Source organism: Jaculus jaculus, chromosome 6 (assembly GCF_020740685.1).
Source record: "Jaculus jaculus isolate mJacJac1 chromosome 6, mJacJac1.mat.Y.cur, whole genome shotgun sequence".
NCBI lineage: Eukaryota > Metazoa > Chordata > Mammalia > Rodentia > Dipodidae > Jaculus > Jaculus jaculus.
Window position 1 is genome coordinate 166003219 of NC_059107.1, and position 14523 is coordinate 166017741.

Genomic DNA, 14523 nt, shown 5'->3' on the forward strand with positions numbered 1-14523 from the left:
TCCAACCCCAGCAGGGTAGAGCAAGCTGCCAGAGAAGCCTCAGCGGGTAGGTGACCAGTGCAAAGGGAGGCCTGTTTGCCTTCCTGGCCAGTGTCATGCACCATTCATTCCCCTCAGATTAGCCAGAGATAGAGATCTTGGCCTCCAGTAAGAAGAGAAGCAAGCCAGTTTTCTCGCAAGTGGAGAGAATCAGTTGAAATACCTCAAGTCATGCTCACAGCCAGAAAACATGCTTCCCAGCTTCTCCCATAATATGATAATTATAATTTTCCTTCTCAAGATTGTCCCTTCATGTCACCAACTATTATGGGGTGTTAGGGGTCTAGGAAAGTCTTTGAACCCCAAACCCAAATAACTGAATAAAAAGGAAAACTGAGAAGGCTAATTATTAAATTATTATGTTTATTGCGGGAAGTACAGAACCAAGGAAAGGCACCCACTTGGCTAAAGTTCCTACATAGAGGGCCTGGAAAAAAAAAAAAAAAACATGTAAAGAGAAAAAAGAGTTTAAGGAGCTCTTATCATGTGGGGAGCTAGAAGGTATAAAGAGCCCATGTGGAGAGTAAGAGTTAGGGCCTCCCCCAGACTCAACACAGCTGGGCCTTGGCATCCCAGCTGAGGCAAATCCCACCCGCAGCTGGAAGTCCCCAAGTGGTCAGAGAGCCTGCCCTCCCCTTGGAAAGGTATTTATAACCTTATAGGGGTGGGCTGTCTTCTGTTTAAGGTGAACCAGAGAGAAAGCTGACTGGTGAGGACTAGGGTCTGTCTCAGGAAGAGAATAATCCTGACACCAAATTCTAGGAGCTGAACTTGATCAAACACAATGTTTAAATCCTATGAAAGACCTTCCTACCTGAAGGGGTCCTGATTGTTTGTGGAAAAACAGGTCTAGGGAACCAGGCAAGTGATAAGAAGTCAGATCATCTTTGATTTTTAGCAAGTGTAAAATTGTCTTTTTTACCTTCAGGGGTCCAATCACCCTATCTGTACCACACTCTAAAGTTCAATAAAAGACACTGTCTCAAAAAATAAATAAGTAGGGCTGGAGAGATGACTTAGCGGTTAAGTGCTTGCCTGTGAAGCCTAAGGACCCCAGTTCGAGGCTCGGTTCCCCAGGTCCCACGTTAGCCAGATGCACAAGGGGGCGCACGCGTCTGGAGTTCGTTTGCAGAGGCTGGAAGCCCTGGCGCGCCCATTCTCTCTCTCTCCCTCTGTCTTTCTCTCTGTGTCTGTCGCTCTCAAATAAATAAATAAATAAATTTTAAAAAAAATAAATAAATAAGTAAATAAGGTGGAGAGCAGCTGAGGAAGATACCTAATATCAACTTCTGGATTACACACACACACACACACAAACTTACAGATCCAGAGGAAGTTCCACCAATGGTGGAAGAAGCTGGCTCCCATTCACCAATCCAAGTAGAGAGAGACTACCAACAGCCAGCAACACCAAAACACAGCAAGCTGGGACCCTGCCAGAGCTCAGACCTCTATGCATACCTTTGGACTGAAATTTAGATCTTCCCCCAGTAACACAACCCCAGTAGCAGGAGTCTGCCTACCAGGGGCTGAAGCTACACGCACAATTTTGTTTTTTTTTTTTGAGAGAGAGAGAGAGAATGGGTGCACCAGGGCCTTCAGCCACTGTGAACAAAGTCCAGATGCATGCACCCCCTTGTGTGTATTGTGACACTGAATGCTTGCATCACTGTGCATCTGGTTTACATGGGACCTGAAGATTCGAACAGTTCTTAAGCATCACAGGCAGACACCTTAGTTGTTAGGCCATCTCTCTAGCCTTACAAACTCAATTTTAATAAAATACTTTATGGGCTGGAGAGATAGCTTGGCAGTTAATGCACTTGCCTGTGAAGCCTAAAGATCCAGGTTCAATTCTCCAGGTCCCACATAAGCCAGATGCATCTGGTGCATGCATCTGGAGTTCGTTTGCAGTAGCTAGAGGCCTGGGCTCACCCATTCTCCCTCTCCCTCTCTCTCTCTCTCTCTCTCTCTCTCTCTCTCTCTCTCTCTCTAATAAATAAATAGATAAATAATAAATCAGAAAAATAAAATAAAACACTTGAGTCTATGGGGGACATATATTCAAACCACTACACATGTGAACACACACACATGCACATTCACACGCAAAGAATGACTATCGCCTTAAACAGGCAATGAATATTTTATCACTGGCAAAATGTGCAAACTAAATTCACCCTCTCATCTTTACACCAAGGGTGGTCTGGAAGGAGACATCTGGACCCTGATCTGAGGGCCTTGCAGTTGCAAAATCATGCGATGTGACCTTGTGAAAGAATGTCCAACTGAAAAAAGTCTATATCCAATTCTGATGTTTAAAAAATATTAACTTTTAAGTATCTGACACAAATATGCTGACTTCTCTCAGAGGCCTTCTGAACATTCTATTCTCACCAATCCCATATGACTGGACTACTTTCAGCCCTGTTCTGGAGATGGGAAAGTGAGAATAAAGAAGTCAACCAAGGGGCTGGAGAGATGGCTTAGCAGTTAAGGCATTTGTCTGCAAAGCCAAAGGACCTAGGTTCAATTCCCCAGGACCCACATAAGCCAGATGCACAAGATGGTGCATGCATCTGGAGTTCATTTGCAGTGGCTAGAGGTCCTCATGTGCCTATTCTCTCTCTATCTGCTTCTCTCTCTCTCACTCACTCATAAATAAATAAAGATTAAAAATTTTAAAAGAAAAATCAATCAAATTCTCCTGGCTGACACAGTGATACTGGGGACACTTTCTCTAAAGCTAGACAGCCTAGCCCCAGTATCATCTGTCACCTACCCCCACATGGCCCCATACCACCAAAAGATACTATAACAAACTCCTCTCCACACATATTCAACTTGTGCCTCACACAGTGAAAATTCTTGGGGTAGAGGAGGACTTCTGATGAGGCTGTGTGCATTCATCCAGTAACCATTCAGTGAGCACCTGGCTGAGGAGCCCTTCCAGCTCTGCAGGTGGCTAAACCCCTCTCATACCCAGGGTTCCCGGCCAGCTGCTGTGTGCAGTAATGAACCATAAACCATCTTTGGAGAGATTAAAGATGAAACCACATCAAATTCATACACCAGAGTGAAGATGTAATGAGATGAGGGCAGGGGAGATGGCTCGGTGGTTAAGGGAACCTGCTTGAAGATATAATGAGATGAGAAGGATTTGTCTGGAGTTTACTTCACTGGATTCTAGAGCCCCAAACTTCCTAGCTATCAGGCAAGCTTACAAGAAGACCCTAGGGCTTTCATGGGCAGGAGCTGCTGCTAGGGGCCAGACCAAGATGGAAATGATACCACAGACAAGTAAACATGTCATTGAGGGAAACCTATGGGGAGAATGGTGGTGTCTCCATTCCTAAGTAATGGAGGGATGATGCTTTGCACACAGGTTAGCCCAGCTCTAATTGAGCTCTGGGAAGAGTGACCAGGGAACAGAGGCATCCTGTACACTAGGTAAGCCCTGGATACCCGTCTCCAGCCAAGGACCTCTGGGTAGCTATCAATGACAGGTGGGCAGGGAGGCAGGAACACTGGTTCAGACCTAGACTGGGATGTCTGTGGGGCCAGTGGTCATAGGAAAGTCAGTTAGCTCTAGGAGCAGAAGGCTTGGCTATAGGACTTCATAGGGTTCTGGGTTTTCTCTCAGGCTCATAGGCATCTGAAGTTCGATATCAGTGGTTGGAAGCCCTGCTGCACCAAGTTTCTTTCTCTCTCTCCCTGTCTCATAAGGGCATGTGCCACCATGCCCATCAAATAAAAATTTAAAAAATAAAATAAAATAAGACCTAGAACAAGTAAAGAAAAACACTTCAAGCTATAGCCATAGGCAAGAGCCTTCCGAAAAGGACTCCAAGGGCCCAGAAAATAATTGAAAGAATTGACAAATGGGATTGCATGGAATTAAAGAGCTTCTGCACAGCAAAGGAAAGAGCTGAGTGAGTAGACAGCCTTCAGAACCTGAAAAAGAAATCTTACCAGCTATGCATCTGACAGAAGATTAATATCTAGAATCAATAAAAAAACCAAAACTATTAAACAGAAAAATATCCAAACAATAAATGGGTAAATGAACAGACAATATTCAAAGAAGAAATAAAATAACCAATAAATATGCCCAAAAAATGTTCAACATCTTTAGCCATCAGAGAAAAGCAAATTAAACTACACTGAAATTCCTTCTCACCTCAGTCAGAATTGTAACTGGCTCACATTAGATAAATTAAGTCAGTCTCAGAAAGATAAATACTGCATACTTTCTGCCATTTGTGGGTCCTGGACTTTATATTTTATCTGTACAGGTGACATAAGTAGAAAGGAAACTGGGGAACAAAGGGGATTACTGGGAGAGACAGGGGAGGGTAATAGCGTATGCAGGGGAATAAACATAAAGTACATTATATATTTGCATGAAAATATGGACTGAGGTGGGAGGGACTAAGGGAGATAGGGAGGGGACATTTTTTGTGTGGCCAGCTCACAGACTGGAAGCCTGCTTTCCTCACTTCCAGGCTGGGAAACTGCCCAGAATTATTTCATCTCTGAACCTCCAGAAGGTGTCATGTACCCCTGGACTACTTGCTACACACATGGTGCCTGCAGCTCCTGAGAAACCTCTCAAGGATTTGCAATGCTCAAACTAGGCTGCAGATGAGTGGGCAGGCACTGATGCTACTAGATGCCAAGCTGTACAGATACCCCGCCCACCCACAGGGCTCTAGGACACAGAGTCCCACTGCGGCAGAAGGCCAAGAATGGAATTTCAAGTCTAAGAGGGAAATGCACTCCTCAGTTCCACACACCTTGAGAGCTTGTTTGGAAGTTCTAGCAAGGAAGTGCATCTCCTCGTATACCCTTGACCGAAGACCAGTCCTCTATTCGGGGAAGGTTGTCCTCTTCAACCAAGCTCTCACAACCTGTAACAGACAGCTTCAGGTTCGCTGAGATGAACTTTCAGACCAGACATGGTTATGGAGGAAGGGATATTTATTGAAGCTTACAGATCCAGAGGAAGTTCCATAATGGCAGAAGAAGCTGGTCTGCCTTCACAGATTCAAGCAGAGATAGAGAAAGAAGCATAAGCCAAAAGCCACACAGCACAGCACACTTTGGGGTGTCCAGTTAGGCACACTTTTGCATATTTTTAAATTGAAATATAAAACCCACCACCATACCTTAAGATCCACCCAGTGGCACTGCCTCCATCCAGGTGGCTGCAGATGCAGAGTACAAACTAATAAAACACTGAATATATTGGGGGCCATCTATTCAAACTACCACATTCTGCCCCTGCTCCCCAATAGATTTATAACTATCATGCATTATAAATTATACTCAGTTCAATTTCAAAGGTCCCCACAGTTTTGTCCAAATTGAGATAGTTTGTCCTGTAAAATCAAAGAAGTTAAATACTTTCAACATATAATGGTACAGAGTAAATATTTTCAACTAGTATAATGCATAGCAAAAGAAAAACTAAAGCAATGCAAACTCAACCACCATCAAACAAACATCAAAATTTTGCAGTTTAAGTTCAACATAATTAGAGACTGCCAGTGTCCAGATTTCCCAGTTTTGCCCCTCCAGCTGGGCAGAGTAGCCAGGGTAACACTTCAATACTAGGCCAACAGTGTGTCCCATGATAGCCCTGGCACAGTCCTGGTATATCCAAAGCATCTTCAGGTCTCCATGAAAACTACGGTCCATCTTCCAACAGCTCTTTCAGCCTATCAGGGTCATCATGCCCTGCCTCATGCCATATCTCAACAGCAGCTCCTGGAACCATGTGCAATTCACAACCATTCCTCACATTTTTTCATGCTTCTGAAACCAATACCAGCTGTGCAGGACACAGCCACATTCTTAATTCAGGGATGAAATAAATCATAGCCTTGACAAGCAGGTTTCTTCTTTAGTCAACTCTATCCAAAAGAATTTGCATTTCTATGATAGTCCTTCCTCAGGCATTCTTTTCATTGTTTTAATGTGAAGCAGTTGGACCATCTTTCTTAAGATTGCTAATGTGTTTGATAATAGCAGGTTCAGTAACTTAAAACTAGTCTTTGTGCCTGTAATTTTAATTGCTTGAGGTTTTCCAACTTAAAATCTTAAATCTCTCAGTATCAACTCTGTAACAGATACCTTCAAGTTCACTGAAAAAAAAAAAAAAGCCAAAAGCCACAAAGCACAACACACTTCAAGAACTCCTGTTAGGCACACTTTACATATCTTTAGATTGAAATCTCAAACCCACCACCATACCTTAAGATCCACCCAGTGACACTGCCTCCATCCAGGTGGCTGCAGATGCAGAGTACAAACTAATAAAACACTGACTATATTTGGTGACCATCTATTCAAACTACCACATAACCTCCAGTAGGAGACTTGGGTTAATCTGGGGTCACCATCCCAGCTCAGAAAGTTATCCCTCTACCTAGACAATGAAAAATCCTAACATGCTTGGGGACAGATAAGCCAGAGACCCCTGCCTCTGTCTAACAAGCCACTGTGGCCAGATGACCATGATGTGAGGGTCAGGAGGATGGGCTCCCCAGGGGAAAAGGGTCAGTGGCACCAGGGATGTCACATGAGCAAACCTAAGGTAAACCCTGCATGATGATTATGGCCATGTCTCACACCCTGTGACCAAGGGGGTCCAGCCTGGGTGACATCCACCAGGGCTGATGCAAGTTACTGTGGATTTGCCTCAGAGGTCAGTCTAGGGTCACCACTAGTGGCCACAGCCACTTTTTCTGGGCTTTGACCTTCTGTAATTGCTGCATTAGCAAGTGGGGGAGGTTGTCCCCCACCACAGAGCTATGGTAACATTCAGTAGAAAATCCCAGAAACAGGCCACACTGGGACAAGAGTTCTGTCTCCCAGCCTGGTGCCTTCAACCCCCATCTGTAGAACACCTGACTGTTACATAGAGTGGAACCCTTCTACACTGTTGGTGGGAATGCAATCTGGTCCAGCCATTGTGGAAATCAATGTGGAGGTTCCTGAGACCACTAAAAATAGATTTACCATATGACCCAGCTATACCACTCCTAGGCATATATCCTAAGGACTCATCTAACTATCTTAGGGATACTTACTCAACCATGTTTATTGGCACTCTATTCACAATAGCTAGGGAATGGAACCAGTCTAGATGTCCCTCAACTGATGAGTGGATAATGAAGATGTGGCACATTTATACAATGGAGTTCTACTCAGCAGTAAAGAAAAGCGAAGTTATGAAATTTGTAGGAAAATGGATGGATCTGGAAAGGATTATACTAAGTGAGGTGACTCAGGCCCAGAAAGCCAAACATCACATGTTCTCTCTCATATGTGAATCCTAGCTACAAATGATTGGACTTCTATGTGAGTAGGAATCAAACTCAGTAGTAGAGGCCAGTAAGCTAGGAAAGGAATAGAAGGGTGGGGAGGAGTGACTTAATAGGATGGCATTGTATATATGTAAGTAGAAGAACAGATTAATGGTGGTGAAAGGCCTAAATGAAGTCAGGGGAAGAGTAAAGGAAATGTGGAGGGAGGGCTAATCAGAACCTAAGAGGATATAAATATGTCATAAGGAAGCCTACATTTTTGGACAATGGAACACTCAAAAGCCATAGATTGATAGTAGAAAATTTTCAGTGCCAGGAATGTGATACCTTCCAGTGAGTCATTGACCATGGATGTCACTGATACCCCCAAAACATTACAAGCCATTTCCAAGGCCCTTGGTTTCCCACCAAGAATACATCATAAGACCCTATTGCTGAAACTCCATAAACTCGGGCTGCAAGCTCACTAAGAAACCCTGCTGGAGCTGAGCTGAAAGCCTCTTCCATGTACACCAGCTGACAGAAAGCTGAAAAAAGCTAAGCTACATGCAGTTCCATGGGAGAGAGAGAAATCACCAGTGGAGATACTCAACAGTGGACACCACAAGCTTTAAATTTGGCCAGCCAGGCCAAATGAGCATGTCTGTTATGGGGGAAACCAACTGCTCTCTAATTGGACCAGAGGCCTGCTTCATGGGAGGTAATACATCCCTGACACTGAAAACCTACAACAAGGGTAGTCATAAGCCCTAGGGGTGTAATGTCTACTGGTATCTGACTAAATGCATATACTATGCTCACCAAACTGCCCAGCAAGCATTTCTCTTAATGTTCATACCCATATACTAATGCTACTCTCATTTTTGGTTAGATAACCTTCTCTTTTCAGATGGAAGTTACCTTGGGATGACTCAGAAGGCACTATGGTGCTGAGAAGAAGTGACAGAGAAGTACTCAGCACTGAAATATCTCTATCATACCTTCCAAGGCTCAGGGTCCATTGCAGAAGAGGTGGCAGAAAGAATGTAACAGCCAAAGGAAGGGTAGGACTCCTAACAACGTGCTCCTCCAGACACAAAATGGCCTGGATATCCATGACCTCGTAGTGCCTAACACTACCTACACAAGACCATCATAACAGGAGAAAAAGACCATGACATCAAAATAAAAGAGAGACTGACTGAGAGGGGGAGGGGATATGATGGAGAATGGAGTTTCAAAGGGGAAAGTGGGGAGAGGGAGAGAATTACCATAGGATATTGTCCACAATTATGGAAGTTTTCAATTAAAAAGATTAAAATTAAAATTAAAATAAATAACTAGGGCTTTCAGCCTCTGCTGCTGCCATGGCACCTGTGAAAAAGCTTGTGGCGAAGGGGGCAAAAAAAGGAAGCAGGTTCTGAAGTTTACCCTCCACTGCACCCACCTTGTAGGAGATGGAATCATGGATGCTGCCAATTTGGAGCAGTTCCTCCAAGAGAGAATCAAAGTGAACAGAAAGGCTGGGAATCTTGGTGGAGGGGTTATAACCATCGAGAGGAGCAAGCGCAAGATCACCATAACTTCCAAGGTGACTTTTTCCAAAAGATATTTGAAATATCTCACCAAAAAATATTTGAAGAAGAATAACCTATGTGATTGGTTACATGCAGTTGCTAACAGCAAAGAGAGTTACGAAATGCATTACTTCCAGATTCACCAGGATGAAGAAGAGGAGGAAAATGAGGATTAAAACACTGGTCTGGAATATTTTGTATGAATTCATGAATAAAACTTAGGAACAAAAATAAATAAATAAATAACTAGGGCTGGAGAAATGGCTTAGCAGTTAAGGCATTTGCTTGCAAAGCCAAAAGACCCAGGTTCGATTTCCCACGATTCACTTTAGCCAGATGCAAAGGGGGGCACACATGTCTGGAGTTCGTTTGCAGTGACTGGAGGCCCTGGAACGCCCATTCCCTCTCCTCCCTCTTCCTCTGGCAAATAGATAATAAGATATTTTTTAAAAGAAGGCAAATGTTACTAAACTTTTAAAATATAATAAAAATAAAATTAAATTAATTAATAAATAACTCAAGGTACATCTGAGAAAGTCACTTTCCAACAGGAAGAGAAATAAGAAAGGCAAAATGGAATGAGAAAGTACAATGCACATCTACAAAGACTTCCAGAAGACTGAACAAACAAAAACACTGAACAAGCAATGATAAGTAAGATAATAGAGAAGTTTCCAAGACTGAAGAAAATGTTGTCTGTAAGTATGATAAATAAGATCAATTGCATACTTCAGTCATAGAACCTGTGAAACATTAGAGGTGTACATATACATTACACTCTAGAAGAGCAAAATATAATTTTCAAAAAGAGATGATTCGGTGCTAGGGATATGGCTCAGTGGTTAAAGTTGCTTGCTTATAATGCCTGCTGAACCAAGTTCAGTTCCCCAGGATCTGCATTAAACCAGAAGCACAAAGTGGTGCAAGCATCTTTAGTTTGTTTGCAGCAGCAAGAAGTCCTAAGTTGCCAATACACTGTGTGTGCGTGGGTCTTTGTGTGTGTGTCCATCTGTCTCTGTTCTATCTCTCTCTATATATATAGATATATGGATGGATAGATCCCTTTCCCAATAAATAAAAATATTTTAGGGGGCTGGAGAGATGGCTTAGCAGTTAAGGCACTTGCATGTGAAGCCTAAGGACCCAGGCTTGATTCCCCAGAGCCCACATAAGCCAGATGCACATGGTGGTGCATGTGTCTGGAGTTTGTTTGCACTCCCTAGAGGCCCTGGTGCACCCATTCTCTCTCTCTCTCTTTCTCTCTCTCTCTCATAAATAAATAAAATATTAAAAATTCAAAATTAAAAAAATATAATTAGGGCTAGAGAGATGGTTCATAGGCTAAAGGTGCTTGCTTAGAAATTCTGCTGCTATGGATTCAATTCCCCAGTACCCATATAAAGCCAGTGAGACACACAAAATGGCACATGCATCTGGAGTTCATTCATGGTGGTAAGAAACCTTGGTAAACCCATACTCATTCTTTCTTTCTCTCCTTCTTCCCAACCCTCGCTGTCTCCCTCTCTCTCTCTAACAATAAAATATTTTAAATTTTAAAAATACAAATAAAAATTTAAAAGATATGGGCTGGAGAAATGGCTTAGAGGTTAAGCGCTTGCCTGTGAAGCCTAAGGACCCTGGTTCGAGGCTGAATTCCCCAGGACCCACGTTAGCCAGATGCACAAGGGGGCGCACGCATCTGGAGTTCGGTTGCAGTGGCTGGAAGCCCTGGCGTGCCCATTCTCTCTCTCTCTCTCTATCTCTGCCTCTTTCACTCTCGATCTCTCTCATATAAATAAACAAAAAAAATTAAAAAAATTTAAAAGATAATTAGGAAATGAGAACCTCAAAAGAGTGAGGCAGGAATCCCAACAAAAAATAATAATAAATAAGGCTGGAGAGATGGCTTAGTAGGTAAGGCATTTATCTGCAAAGCCAAAGGACCCAGGTTTGATTCCCCAGTACCCTTACAAGCCAGATGCACAAGGTGGCACATGTGTCTGGAGTTTGTTTGCAGTGGCTGGAGGCCCTGGTGTGCCCAATCTCCCTCCCCCCCCCCCCGACCTCTCTCTCTCCCCCTCCTCTTTTTTTCTCTGACTCTCAAATAAATAATAAATAAACACTAAATGTTTGAGGTGATGGACAAGCTAAGTATCCTGTTTTGATCATTATACATTGTGCCAAAATATCACACTATACCACCATAAGTATATACAAATATTACCTGTCAATTTTTAAATTAAGTTAGTTTTGTAGGGCTAGAAAGATTGCTCAGTAGTTAAAGGAACCTGTGTACAAAGCCTGGCAGCTTGAGCTTAATTCCCAATCCCCCAAAATAAGCCAGACTCAAAAAATGATGCAAGCGTCTAGTGTGGTGATGCAAGCTTTTAATCCCAGCACTGGGGAGGCAGAGGTAGTAGGATCACTATGAGTTTAAGGCCAGCCTGGGACTACAGCATGAGTTTAAGGTCAGCCTGGAAAAAGTTAGACCCTACCTCAAAACAAAATAAAAATGGGCTGGTGGAAGGGGGAGGGAATTAACATGGGATATTTTTTAATAATCATGGAAAATGCAATAAAAAAAATTTTTTTAAATGGGCTGGACAGATGCACAAAGTGGCATAAGCATCTGAAGTTTGTTTTCAGTGGCTACAAGCCCTGGTGCACCCAATTCACTCCTTCTTTCTCTCCTTGGAAATAAATAAATAAATAAATAAATAAAATATCTCTTAAAAAATGGGCCGGAGAGATAGTTTGGTGGTTAAGGCACTTGACTGCAAAGCCTAGGGACCCATGTTCAACTCTCCAGATCCCATGTAAGCCAGATGCACAAAGGTGAGGCAAGTGGCCTCTGATCTCAGCTGGACTCACATAGCAGTAAGCACATCTAGAATAGCCAGGGTCAGACCATGTGAGGGAGAGACAGCTAGAACAGCTCGGTAACAGCCTTTTGGGGGTTCTCATGGAGGGGTAGGGAATCCAGCAGGGCCTCAAGGTGGTGCCTCCACATTCTTGGACCATCTGGTCACAGCTCAGCCCTGTTTCCAGAGGTGAAAAGTTATGTTGTAATGCAAATTTTAAATGTCCAAATAGGCTCATCTTTTGAGCACTTGGTCCCTAGCTAGGGCACTGTTTTTGGAGTTGTGCCACCTCTAGGAGGTAGAGCTTGACTAGCAGAAATAAGTCACTATGGGAGGGTCTCTAGAGGTTATCCCTGACCCCTGGTTCCTGCCATGCTTTCTGCCTCCTATCTGCCATGATGTGAACAATTGTCTTCTACCACATGCTCTCACATCCGTTGTTTTCTGCCCAAACAGTGATGGCTGAACCCTCTGAAACTATGAGCCACATTTGTCTTTTCTCCCTTAGGCTGTTTCTGATGGATATGGTGGTCACATGACTGCAAAAAACCTACTATAACAGTGTTCTGTGCCTACAGAGCATTAAGCTTAGAGCCACGGAGATATTAGGGGTGCCTGAGTCTCTCACATCCCTGGGAAAGAAACCTACAACCACCAGGTCCAGGACCTTCACACCAGGCATTCCTCAAGGCCTGATGGTGCCTTGGCATCTCACTGTAGTCTGAAGCCCCTCTGCCTCTCTTGGCCCAGGGCTGGTGTGGACACTGCTGTGAACAACTCAGGGACTGCCTGTGGGTGCCCTCTCCAAAGACCCCTGCGCTGAGGCACTCCCTCTCTGAGTCACTTCACTGCCGATGTACTGTCTTGGGAACCCTCATCTCTGTGATCTCTTCTAATTCACACAGCCTCCCAGTGGGGACCACAAGAAATCATGAGGATGACCCCCCGCCTGCCAGCGAGGTAACCCTTCGACTACTGTCTCTCCCACTCTGTGTCTCTCGGTGTGTCTTTATCAGTCTGTGTCACTCACCTTGTCTGTCTCTCTCCCTGAACATCTGCATTTGTTTCCATTTCTCTACCTCTCTCATCTTTCTGTCTCTGTCATTGTCTCCTTCTCTGTCCTTTCTCTCTGAATCTGTGTCCATCTATCTCTCTGCCCCTCATCAAACTCTCATCCTCACCTCCAAGTTCTAAGAACCTCTCTTTCCCAGAAGGCTGGTCAGCAGCCACACAATGGACAATACAATAGGACAAAGCTTTCTGTGTGCTCTTCAACTGACGTCCTTTCAGAGAAAAAAATATACATATATTGACTGCTGATATCTGCAATAATGAACCTCAGCAAATGACACAGATCACCTCCTGATGGCAGTTTGATCCTCTCTGGGATCTCATAGAAATAGCATTGCCAAACGTGTTCCGCGGTCTCCCAAGACAGACTGGAAATCATTTTGGAGTGAAAGTTCTCAACTGCACAGGCACAAAACGACGCTGCTAAGAGGGATAAAAAGTTTGGGAGCTACTTCTCATATAAAATTAGAGTAAGGGTCCGGCTACAATGTGTGTGATCTCATTGTTAACAATTACCCTGTAGCCTGTCTGAATATGTACTCCAAGCTTCATTTGCATGTTTCCCATAGATGCTGTGTAAGGGAAATCTGCCCTTTAAGAAAACAACTTGAGGAACATTTATCTTCTTTAAAAGCTTTTCTGTGGCAGGTTGAGACTGTGGGGGAAGGGCAGCTTGGGAAATGGTGTCTATATCATGAGAAATAGCTCTGGGCTGAGAGGCTGCCAAGAGGTCTGGTGGAAAGTAAGGCCACTGCAACCCAGGCACAGCACTCTGCACCTTCTGCAAAAGGGCCAGCAAGCTATGGGGTCTGTTATACCTGTGTTCTGCTCCCTCCTAGGACGTGGGCACTTGGCTTAGCCCTCAATGCTGCTACCTAGTGGCTAGAGACCCCAAGTGCCAGGAAAGAGGGAAGAGCGCAGGGTGGAGCTGCCCTCAACATAGAGTCTAGCAGGAAATCAGCATAGGTGGCCCCTCTGGGTTTCACCATTGTGGATAGGCAGGGTGACCAGGTCTGGAACAACATATATGGCTACTGAGCACCAAAGGCCAGTCTGGGTCTCCAGGAGACAGTACAGTGCTGAGTCCTTGGGCAGAGACCAGCAGGGATGGTTGTTCTTGCTGTGTAACTTGTCTGGAATTAACTTAACCTACAGGCTGTAGGCCCTGGCTAAGCAGGGTAGACCCTGGAAGGGACCTAAGACTAAGACCTTGCAGAAATGAAGACAAATTTTCGCATCTTTTTTCATGTTTTTATTTATTTATAAGCAGAGATAGAGAAAGAATGGGCACACCAGGGCCTCTTACCACTGCAAACTCCAAACACATGCACCACTTTGTGCATCTGGATTTACATGGGTACTGGGAAATTGAACACAGGCCAGCAGGCTTTGCAAGCAAGTGCCTTTAACCGCTGAGCCATCTCCCCAGCCTAACATTTTAAATTCTAAAATACACTTATCAAGGGCTGGAGAGATGGCTTAGTATTCAAGGCAGTTGCCTGCTAAGTCTAAGGACCGAGGTTCGATTTCCCAGTACCCACGTAAGCCAGATGCACAAGGTGGCACATGCGTCTGGAGTCTGTCTGCAGTGGCTAAGAGTCCCTGGCATGCCCATTCTCCCTCTCTCTCTCTCTCTCTCTCTCTCTCTCTCTCTCTCTCTCTCTC

General features: G+C 44.1%; 1 pseudogene; it reads left to right on the forward strand.

Annotated features, from left to right (window-relative positions):
- Positions 1 to 8716: 8716 nt before the first annotated feature.
- Positions 8717 to 9151, forward strand: LOC101597643 (annotated as a pseudogene).
- Positions 9152 to 14523: the final 5372 nt, after the last annotated feature.